This window comes from Odocoileus virginianus, chromosome 30, assembly GCF_023699985.2.
Source record: "Odocoileus virginianus isolate 20LAN1187 ecotype Illinois chromosome 30, Ovbor_1.2, whole genome shotgun sequence".
Lineage (NCBI taxonomy): Eukaryota > Metazoa > Chordata > Mammalia > Artiodactyla > Cervidae > Odocoileus > Odocoileus virginianus.
The window spans coordinates 42,140,729-42,151,231 of record NC_069703.1 but is presented as its reverse complement, the minus strand read 5'-3'; the positions used below and the strand labels follow the sequence as shown (position 1 = coordinate 42,151,231).

The 10,503-nt window shown below is 42.3% G+C and overlaps 1 long non-coding RNA gene across 1 annotated transcript; it reads left to right on the top strand.

The window, feature by feature from the left end:
• Positions 1 to 29: 29 nt before the first annotated feature.
• Positions 30 to 10,302, top strand: LOC139032253 (uncharacterized). Its single transcript, XR_011484787.1, has 3 exons — positions 30 to 4,532; positions 9,102 to 9,251; positions 9,854 to 10,302. It is a non-coding gene; the product is annotated as an uncharacterized lncRNA (long non-coding RNA).
• Positions 10,303 to 10,503: the final 201 nt, after the last annotated feature.

Sequence of the window (10,503 nt, the reverse complement as noted above, 5' to 3'; positions counted from 1 at the left end):
CGGGGGGGAGGGGGGTGGTTACTGAAGAATGAAAGGAGACCCTCCCGGGAGATGCGGGAGGGGAAGGAGAGAGAATTGGGGCTGATTGGGCAAAAGGAGACGAGGGTGAGAGGCACAAGGGAGATTAGGGTGAAGAAGGAACGACTAAGGGAGAGTCTGACGTAGGGTTGAGGGGTGGAGATGCGGCCAGACTTGGAGGGGGCCATTGAGGAAGGATTGGTCAGTGGAAAGACTGAAGGCTATTGGAAGAGTTAAACTAAGAGGGAGGGGTCAGATCGGAGACCTGATATCCAGCCAGGAAATGGGCCCCAGACCGAAGCAGCGAATCCTAGAAGCCGTATCCTGTCGTTTCCAGTATAGTAGGTTCTTAGACTTAGCCATTGTTGATCAGAGAAGTCGTCTGGAAGGTGAAGCATTTTAACTCTGCATATAGTACTGCTTTCTGAAGATTGTGTTCCTTTCACAAAAAAAGTGGGGTAGAGGCCAGCTCCTTAATCTGTGGTGGTTGCATCATTCGGGTGGCTCCTTCTACTGATGTGAGTGCTAATCCTGCTCGTCACTGTAAATCATCTTTCCACACTTGCTCAAAGAGATAGACCCTTACCACAGCTCTCAAGGACAAGGTATTATAGTGGACGGTCTCCCACAGCGTTCTCCTTATCCTGGGGTGCTATATGCAAATGAAGGCTAGGTCTTTACTTTCCATAAACTCTAACACTTGGTACCTTCTCTAACCCTTCCCCCCACAGATTTCTTTTGTTTCTCTCATTCAAAGCATTCGCTCTCATCCCTTTTCCTTCTGGATCTGTTCCCTTAATAAGCCCACGCTTTCCAAAAGCATTTCTGGAAATTGTCTTCTGGATGCCTAAAAACTGCTGATTTTTAGATTTGAAACTTAGAAGCCTTCAGCTTAGGGAACATTAAGGCTTGGCTGCCTTCTTGGGGGTAGGGAGATAAATCATCAGCAGGAATGAGAACAAAACACAGATCTCTCCATAAATTATCACGTATTTATATCTCCAGTGTCTAGGCAGTCAGTACTTTACTTTGAGGTCACATAGGTAGTTTATAATCAAGGAGGAGGAAAAAAGAAAGGAATGTTTTTGGATAATTGTAATGAAGAATGTGATGTGACAAATGCCCAAAGATAAGTAAATAATAGGTGGGATTAGAGTTCAAAGTGGAAGATAGATTTCAGCCAGGGGAGAATGAATTCCAGGCAAAGGAAAGTGTGAATATATGAACAGAGATGAGAATGTCACAGATGTGTTTAAGGTATGGGAGTAGTCCATTTGTGGTGAAAAAATAGGTGAGTTGAGAGAGCGAGTGTATGGAGGAGGGGAAAGGGGGTGAAGAGGATTTATAGCTCCCTTGCGATTAATTTCTGCTGCTGTCCTTGAAATTCCTGCTTGGTTAGTGGTGTTACAAATGTCTGAAGTGTCCTTACTCTGTAATGAGATGCTCAGCTGGAGGTACCTTGAGCTGAGGCTAATAAAACTTTGATAAAGAAGTGTCTGAGAAGGCGCTGGGTAGTGCTATCTGTGGGTTTCTAGACTAGACTCAACATTCTTTTTGGGAGGCTGTCAAACCTTTACTTACTTTGTCTAAAGGTGGGGTTGAAGAGAAGTTTGAACCTTCCTAGTGAGATGCAAAAACGGTTATCTCTGAGGTGATATGTTGTGACGCTGCAGTGTGTTCATCAAGTAGGCGAAGCAACAGCCTTCTGTTTGGGGGTGGGGGTGGGGTCTTACATGGGGTCAGGGAAGAGTAATTCCTGACCTGAAAGACTGGAGGTCTGGATTTCATTTTGCGTTGACCACAATATACTGTGCCCCAGCTCCACCTGAAGGTATTAACAGCATGGCCTTGTGAAGAAACTGACTTGGGAGTGAGGCAGACAAATTCAAAGCCAGCTATGCCTTGTCCTTGCTGTATACCGTTAGTAAAACTATAACCTGTCTGAGCCTTAGTTTCTTCCTCTCTAAAGTTGAGTTGATGACATCTACCTTGCAGAGTTGTTGTGAACATTAACAAATAACAGTGTAAACCTCCTGGGTTTATAAGCAGAATCAGGATAGTTATCATTCCATTTAGCGCCTAGTGATGATTTTTGGGTGTTTCATGTTAGCGGTGGATCTGAAAGGCCTGTTCTCTAATCTGTCACATTTTCTCTGTAGCTAGAGTTTGTTTTGGAGGTGGAAGAGAAGTTTCTTCCACCCTGTTTCCTCTCTGCATTCAGTTTCTGTGGTGTAGGACGCAAGATTAATTGAGAGCATTGTGATTCAGATGGAGTTAGGTCCAAATCTGGTTTACCTGCTGGATGATTGAGCGCATTACTTAAACTTCCTCAGCCTTGCTTTCTCCTCTTTGATAAACAAGGGGTCATAACAATACCTACCTTGGGGCTGTTAGGATTAAACAGATAGTGTTTGTAAAGCGCTCAGCAGGGGAACTGGCAATTAGTAGGTGCCTGACAAGCGATAGTGGCCATTGTTATTATTTTACTGAGTACCTTATTGCTTGTTTTCACTTTCATGTGAGTCCCTAACAGAGGGGCTGGAAGGACTTTTTTTTTTTTTTTTTGCATGTAGCTGCTTGACTTGTGCTTGATCCATGAGTGGAGGATCTGCGGCCCCATTTGCCTTCCCTGCTTTGCAGTCAGTTCCCAAGAGTTGAAGGGCTCCAGCCTGGAGCTCTCCAGCTCTCCCTGGGCTGGAGAGTTTCTCTTCAGAGAAACTATCCATCTGTTTAAGCTTAAACATCTATGGTGCCAAATATGTGGAAGATGTGGAAGGAGAAAGTGAGACCAAAATTCAATATTTAAAATTTTTCTAAGATTTAATTTTTTTATTGGAGTATATTTGATTTCCAATGTTTTGTTAGTTTCAGGCACACAGTAAAGTGAATCCATTATGCACATATGTATATCCATTCTTTTTCAGATTCTTCTCCCATATAGGCCACCTACAGAGTATGGAGTAGAGTTCCTTGTGCTATATAGTAGGTCCTTATTATCTATTTTGTGTATAGTAGTGTGTGTATGTCAATTCCAATCTTCCAATTTATCCCTCCCCCACTTAAGAATTTTTAATTATTAAAAATCTATGTTTTGATTATTTAGCACCTCTGTGCTTCCTTTTTTCTTTTATAAAAGGGAATTATTAAACTACACCTGCGACTTCCCTGGTGGTCCAGTGGTTAGATTCTGCGTTTCCACTGCAGGAGGCATGGGTTTGATTCCTAGTGGGGGAGCTAAGATCCCACATAACCTTGTGGTGCAGCCAAAAACAAAAGGACAAACAAACAAACAAAAAAATACCCCTACTACCTACTTCATAGGGCTGTTATGTTATGAGGACTCAAAGAGCACATTTTTACAAAGTAGAGTAATGCCCAGAAGATTACAAATGTTAAATAAATAGCACATTTTATTATAAAAATAATATGCTTCTAGTTATAAGGAAAATTAACCATAAGAAAGGAATAAAGTGAAAAGTAAAATTCCCCTTAAAAGCTGGCCCATTCACTTGACTGTGCTTTTGTAAATATATCCACTATTCAGTGGTTGCTTATGTAAACTTCTAGACATTTTTAGACATCTATATGTGAGTCTGTCCTTTTTGTTTTAAATACAAACTGCAATATACTATATGAACAGTTTTTGACTTATTTTTAAATGAACTATTCTATTCAAACATCCCTTATCAGTATATGTAAATCTACTTCATTTTCCATGGTAGGATATTATTCCACCAATACTTCTCATTATCTTCTGATGGAAATGTAGGCTGATTCCAGCTTTTCAGTATTACAAATGATACTGCAATGAGCATCATCCTACAGAACATCTTTCTGCACTGATATCAATATACTCATGGCATAAATTCCTAGAAATAACACAATAAAACTCTACCAAGCAACATCCTTTTCTCCCGCCTCCTCAATCAATTCTGGCTATTCTCGTCCCATAGTTTTTTTAACCTGATTTTATTTTTTCATGGAAAGGCATTTTATTTTAAACATAGCAGTGTGTAATGTCAATCCCAAACTCACAATCTTATGCCCCTCTGCCCACTGCCAGTAACCATAAACTAGTTCTCTGTTTTGTAGATAAGTTCATTTGTATCATTTTAAAAGACTGCATATAAGTGAAATTATATGATATTTGTCTTTGCCTGACTACTTCACTCAGTATGATAATCTCCAGGTCCACCCATGTTGCTGCAGATGGCATTATTTCACTCTTTTTAATGGCTGGATAATATTCCATTGCATATGTGTACCACATCTCCTTTATTTTTCTTCCCCTAATTTTGGTCTTTGCCTGTGTGGTGGATGAACATGGCATGAGGGCCAACGCTGGATAAGAGTCCGTGCCCTCAAGGAGCTTACTGTAGAGTGAAGAGGACAAATGTGTAAATCGGGAGTTACCAGGCCGTGTGAAAAGTGCTTAATCATAGAGGACTATACCAAGGGCTGCTGGAATGCACAGGAAGGAGTGACTGGCCAGCTGCCAACATAAATGCGGGAAGGTGAGATTTGGGTGAAAGTTGCCAGGTGAAGTGGAGTCAGGGCATTTTTAATGTTGGGAGTTCAGAGTTGGGTCCTGTGCTTCATATCCCTACTCCATGATCTGTAACTTAGATCTCTAACCCAAACTTCTGTGTTCCAAATCCAGATAGCCAATTGCATCCCTTTTACATCCCCCTATTGTTGTCCAGAGACCCATCAAACTCACCATGTCCCCAGTAGAACTCAAACTTGCAGCACTAGCAATGCTGCTTCAGGGCTCAGATGACTTGAGAAACTAACTCCTTCAATTAGACCCAGGCCTGCTCCAGCACATGAGAGCATCCTGTGCCAGCAACACTTAAGGAGGAATCCACTTCCAGGGCCAGGCTGCTTGTTTGCCTCACTCTAGTCCAGGGGTACTCTTAGCATTGCTACAGAAGGCACCCTTCCTGGGGGCAGTGGGCAGGGGGTCAGAGTGGGGCTGACATGCCCAATGACTTGGTCCCACCGCTTAGTCTGACAGTCACTTGTGAAAAGTCCCTAGAAGTGTCCCCAAATACTTAAAGGGAACTTCATAGGGGCAACAACAGGAACTTGGAATGATTAGTGTTCATATGGCTGGCTTTGTTTGAGTTCACAGGGTTATGAGACCTGTGTAATATTTGGATTATAATAATTTTTTACAGCTGTCCCCCTTATGTGCAGGAACTAGTTCTGTCTTTATATACAGACAGAGCCTGGAACAGAACAGGCATTTGATAAACATGTATTGCTAAACTCTCTTTCTCCCTGTTGCCTTCACCACCAGCCTGCTTCTCCTCCCAAGTTCCCTGTCTTAGGGACTAGCACCCCCAACTTACCACACAGCCAGAAATCTGGGAGTTGTCTTTAACTTCTCCCTATTGCCTCACTGCTCTATGCCCACCCTATGCAATCCATGCCTGAACCTTTTTGTTGTTTACTTCATAAATATTGCCTCTCTGTGTTTCTCTGTCTCCACTATCTGTGTCTCCATCTTAGGTGCCATGATGCCTCACCTGAACTTCTGTAGCCTCTGAGCTGGTTCCCAGCTTCTCCTTTTGCTCCTACCCCTCTTCTCTATTTCTCTACCCAGAAGCCAGCATAGTGTTTTCCAAATGCAAATCTGATCATGTCTGTCTGTCTGTCTCACAGACATATAAACGTCCTTAGTTAAACCTCTTCAGTGGCTTGCCGTTGTCCTTAGAATAAAGACCAGGACCCTTACCCTTACCACATCTGATCCAGCCCTGCCTGCATGGTGAGCCTTGCCTGGCTTTCCCGCTTCATCTCATGCCATTCTTCTCCTCAGTTCCTGTGCTTGGTAACCCGGCCCTTTTTCAGTTCCTCAAACAAGTCAGACTCAGGCCTCCCCCAGTCTGCACACTTTCTGGTTCCTTCGTCTAAACTCCAAATATGTCTTCCCTCCCCGCACTCAAGTTCCCCTCACTCCGCTTCTTTTCATCGTTGTTGTTCTTTAGTCACTTAGTCACGTCCAACTCTTTGTGATCCCAAAGGCTGTAGCCCGCCAGGCTCCTCTGTCCATGGGATTTCACAGGCAAGAATACTGGAGTAGGTTGCCATTTCCTTCTCCAGGATATCTTCCCAACCCAGGGATTAAACCTGCGGCTCCTGCTTGGCAGGAGGATTCTTTTCCCCTGAGCCACCAGGAAAGCTAATTCCTATCTGTCCTTCAGAATTATGAAAAATGTCATTTCTTCAGGGAAGCCTTTCCAGATCCGCAGGGCCAATCAGCTTAGCTTTCACTGTTACATGTTCTCAGGGCTTCATTCCTAACTCTTACCACATTTTAAATTTACTTCTTCATGGGATTACTTGAGTAACATCTACCTCTGCCAGTTGAATGTAAGCCCTATGAGGGCAGGAGATTTGTCTGTGGTGCTTAGAGTTATGTCCCCAGCAACTGGCACATACTGGATTGTCTGAGTTGGCTGATCAACAAAGAGTGGTTGGCTCAGTGACTGAAGAAATAGGAACAGCACGTACAGAGATATGAAAGGATTACAAAGCTTGGCATGGGGCCCTGGAATGGCAAGTCACATGGTATGATCTAGACTGGGGTCTGAGGGAGGTGCATGGAAACTGGCAGGAGATGTTTTAGGCCCAAAAATTAGTGCATGTCTTGATGCTCAAGTAAGGAAATAGAATGTCCATGGGGAGCATCAGGGTCAGATCATCAGAGATGAAGAGCAGAGAAGAAAACCAGTGGTTTACAAGCCATATTTGGCCTGTGCATATATTTTAATTGGCTTGCCTAACTTAAAAATAGCAACTACGAGGGGGAAAAGTAGAAGCAATGACAAATTTGATTTTCTTGGGCTCGAAAGGCACTGCAGACATGACTGCAGCTGTGAGATTAAAAGACACTTGTTCCTTGGAAGGAAAGCTATGATAAACCTAGACAGTGCACTAAGGAGCAGAGACATCACTTTGTCAGTGAAGGTTTGTATAGTCATATACAAAGGTTTCCAGTAGTCATATACAAATGTGAGAGTTAGACCATAAAGAAGGCTGACAGCCCAAGAATTGATGTTTTCAAATTGTGGTGCTGGAGAAGACTCTTGAGAGTCCCTTGGACTGCAAGGTGATCAAACCAGTCAATTCTAAAAGAAATGAACCCTGAATATTCATTGGAAGGACTGATGCTGGAGCTTCTAATACTTTGTCCACTTGATGCAAAGAGCTAAATCATTGGAAAAGACCCTGGTGCTGGGAAGGATTGAAGACAAAAGGAAAAGAGAACAGCAGAGGATGAGATGGTTAGATAGCATCCCTGACTTAATGCACATGAATCTGAGCAAACTTCAGGAGATAGTGGAGGACAGAGAAGCCTGGCTTGCTACAGTGCATGGGAGTCACAAAGAGTCAGATGTAACTTAAAAACTGAATGACAATAACTTAAAAAAATTTCTCAAAACATCAGCTGTTCTAGGAACAATAGGTTTGTACTCCTGCAAGCAGTAATTAGTTTCCACCTTTAAAGGGCATTGCCTCTAACTCCCTGGGCCATTTTCTACTAGCCTGACTCTCTAAGCATTTGAGTTGTGACCCAGTTTTAGAGGGATCATTCCAGTAGGGGAATGGAAGAGGAGGTTGGAGAGGGTGGAGAGTGGGTGGAGGAGGGCAATGGCAGTGGGAGGAACCCAGGGAGTGGAGGGAGTTAATGTTCAACTTGGAGACACCGAAGCCAAAGGGACCCTACATCTGGACTCAGTCAGTTGAACTCAGGCTTAGAGTTGGGGAGGGGAATAAGCTTCAGATCCTAGGGACCTCCTCCACCATTAGAAGCTTTGTTTGAATTAAGTGTGCATTAGTGTTAGTCACTCCGTCATGATTCTGCAATCCCATGGACAGTATCCCACCAGGCTCCTCTGTCCATGGAATTCTCCAGGCAAGAATACTGGAGTGGGTTGCTATTCCCTTCTCCAGGTAGTCTTGCTAACCCAGGGATCAAACCCGGGTCTCTGCATTGCAGATTCTTGACCAACTGAACCACCAGCAAATCCCTTTGTTTAGATTCAGTTCAGTTCAGTTCAGTTCAGTTCAGTCACTCAGTCATGTCTGACTCTTTGCGACTCCATGGACTGCACACATCAGGCTTCCCTGTCCATCACCAACTCCTGGAGCTTACTCAAACTCATGCCCATTGAGCCGGTAATGCCATCCAGCCATCTCATCCTCTGTCGTCCCCTTCTCCTCCTGCCTTCAATTATTCCCAGCATCAGGGTCTTTTCAAATGAGTCAGTTCTTTCCATCAGGTGGCCAAAGTATTGGAGTTTCAGCTTCAGCATCAGTCCTTCCAATGAATATTCAGGACTGATTTCCTCTAGGATGGACTAGTTGTATCTCCTTGCTGTCCAAGAGACTCTCAAGGGTCTTCTCCAACACTTCAGTTCAAAAGTATCAATTCTTCAGCGCTCAGCTTTCTTCATAGTCCAATTCTCACATCCATACATGACTACTGGAAAAACCAAAGCTTGAACTAGACAAACCTTTGTTGGCAAATTAATGTCTCTGCTTTTTAATATGCTGTCTAGGTTGGTCATAACTTTTCTTTGAAGGAGCAAGTGTCTTTTAATTTCATGGCTGCTGTCACCATCTGCAGTGATTTTGGAGCCCCCAAAAAATAAAGTCTGTCATTGCTTCCCTTGTTTCCCCATCTATTTGCCATGAAGTGATGGGACCAGATGCCACGATCTTAGTTTTCTGAATGTTGAGTTTTAAGCCAACCTTTTCACTCTCCTCTTTCACTTTCATTAAGAGACTCTTTAGTTCTTCGTTTTCTGCCATAAGGGTGATGTCATCTGCATTTTTGAGGTTATTGGTTTTTCTCCCGGCAATCTTGATTCTAGCTTGTGCTTCATCTAGCCCAGCATTTCTCATGATGTACTCTGCATACAAGTTAAATAAGCAGGGTGACAATACACAGCCTTGACGTACTCCTTTTCCTGTTTGGAACCAGTGTGTTGTTCCATGTCAAGTTCTAACTGTTGCTGCTGCTTCTTTTTTTTTTTTTTTTTTTTAACTGTTGCTTCTTGATTTGCACACAGGTTTCTCAGGAGACGGGTCAGGTGGTCTAGTATTCCCATCTCTTTAAGAATTTCCCACAGTTTGTCGTGGTTCACACAGTCAAAGGCTTTGGATTAAAGAGAAGATAAAAACAAAACAGGAAATCCACTGTGATTCTGGCTGATTTGAGAGTAAGTGAATGGATACTGGAGTTTTAACAAGATAAAAACTACCTTCTTCTGAGCCTGCCTTTGCCCTCTCCACATCTCAGAGAGATACAAGATAGACAAAACCATGGTCTTTAGTACAGAGGAGATTGACAGTCTTGTTGGAGAGGAAGACATTTAAATAATTAAATAGTGCTAGGTAATAGAGAAGCATTCATTCATTCAGCAAACATATTGTGAATCCCTATTGCATGCCAGATACTGTGCTAGGTGTTGGGAATACAGTCTTGAAGAAAACAGACATGGCCTCTGCCCTCATATAGTTTATACCTAGGTGGTGTGGGAGATCAGAGGATGATGGAAAATTAATTCTGAAGGATGCAACTCTCATAGGCAAACATTTGGGCTAGGCCTGGAAGGAATAATAAAATTTTGCTGGGACTTGGATGGAACATGGAAAGTCCATTCTAGTCAGAAAGAAGAACAGGAGGAGCTGGTGAGACTGCGTGAGATTTCTGTGTGAAACAGAAGGGTTAGGTTGGAGTGATTTTTATGAGAGAGAAGAAAGCAAATTGTTTAGACCACAGGTTGTTTTTTAATCTAAATGCCACTGGGTTCTTTTCTAGAAACTGAATGCTTTAAAATGGAACTACTTCAAAATAACTAAAACAAGAAACGAATCCAGAGGTGAAAACATCGTTGTTCCATTGTATGAGGTTTCACTGTAAAATAATAATTTTAAATCAGCATAACACTGCAGAAATTACCCATTGAAATCAGAGGCTTTTGATTCCTCTTTTCAGATTGCCTTCAGAGCCTAAAGCCCATTCTTCTGATTATTATCAAAGGTGAAAATTTTGTTCTTGTTTTTGCTTATGTATTTACTGTTGACTTTTTGAATTAACACACATTCAATTTATGCAGTAATGTGAATAGCATTTAACATTGAAGTTGACAACTTTTTATGCTTGAGGGTGAATTTCATTTTGAGAAACAAATAATTCAGAGCCGAAGTTAGCAAATAAGATAGAAATCAAGTTGGGATAAAGATTTCGAATAAAAAATCCAGTATGACTACAGAGTAGTGAATCTGATTTACTTGTGTAACTTTTAAAGTAATCCTCAAACATTTTTGACAGATGATAGCACTGTCAGAAGAAGGGGAGACACACCCATCCATAGCATCTATTTCAAGAACAATACTTGATAGACAGGGTCTTTGTGCTTCTTTCTAAATAGGGGAGATGGGTAATCACCAAGTAAACTAACAAGGCTG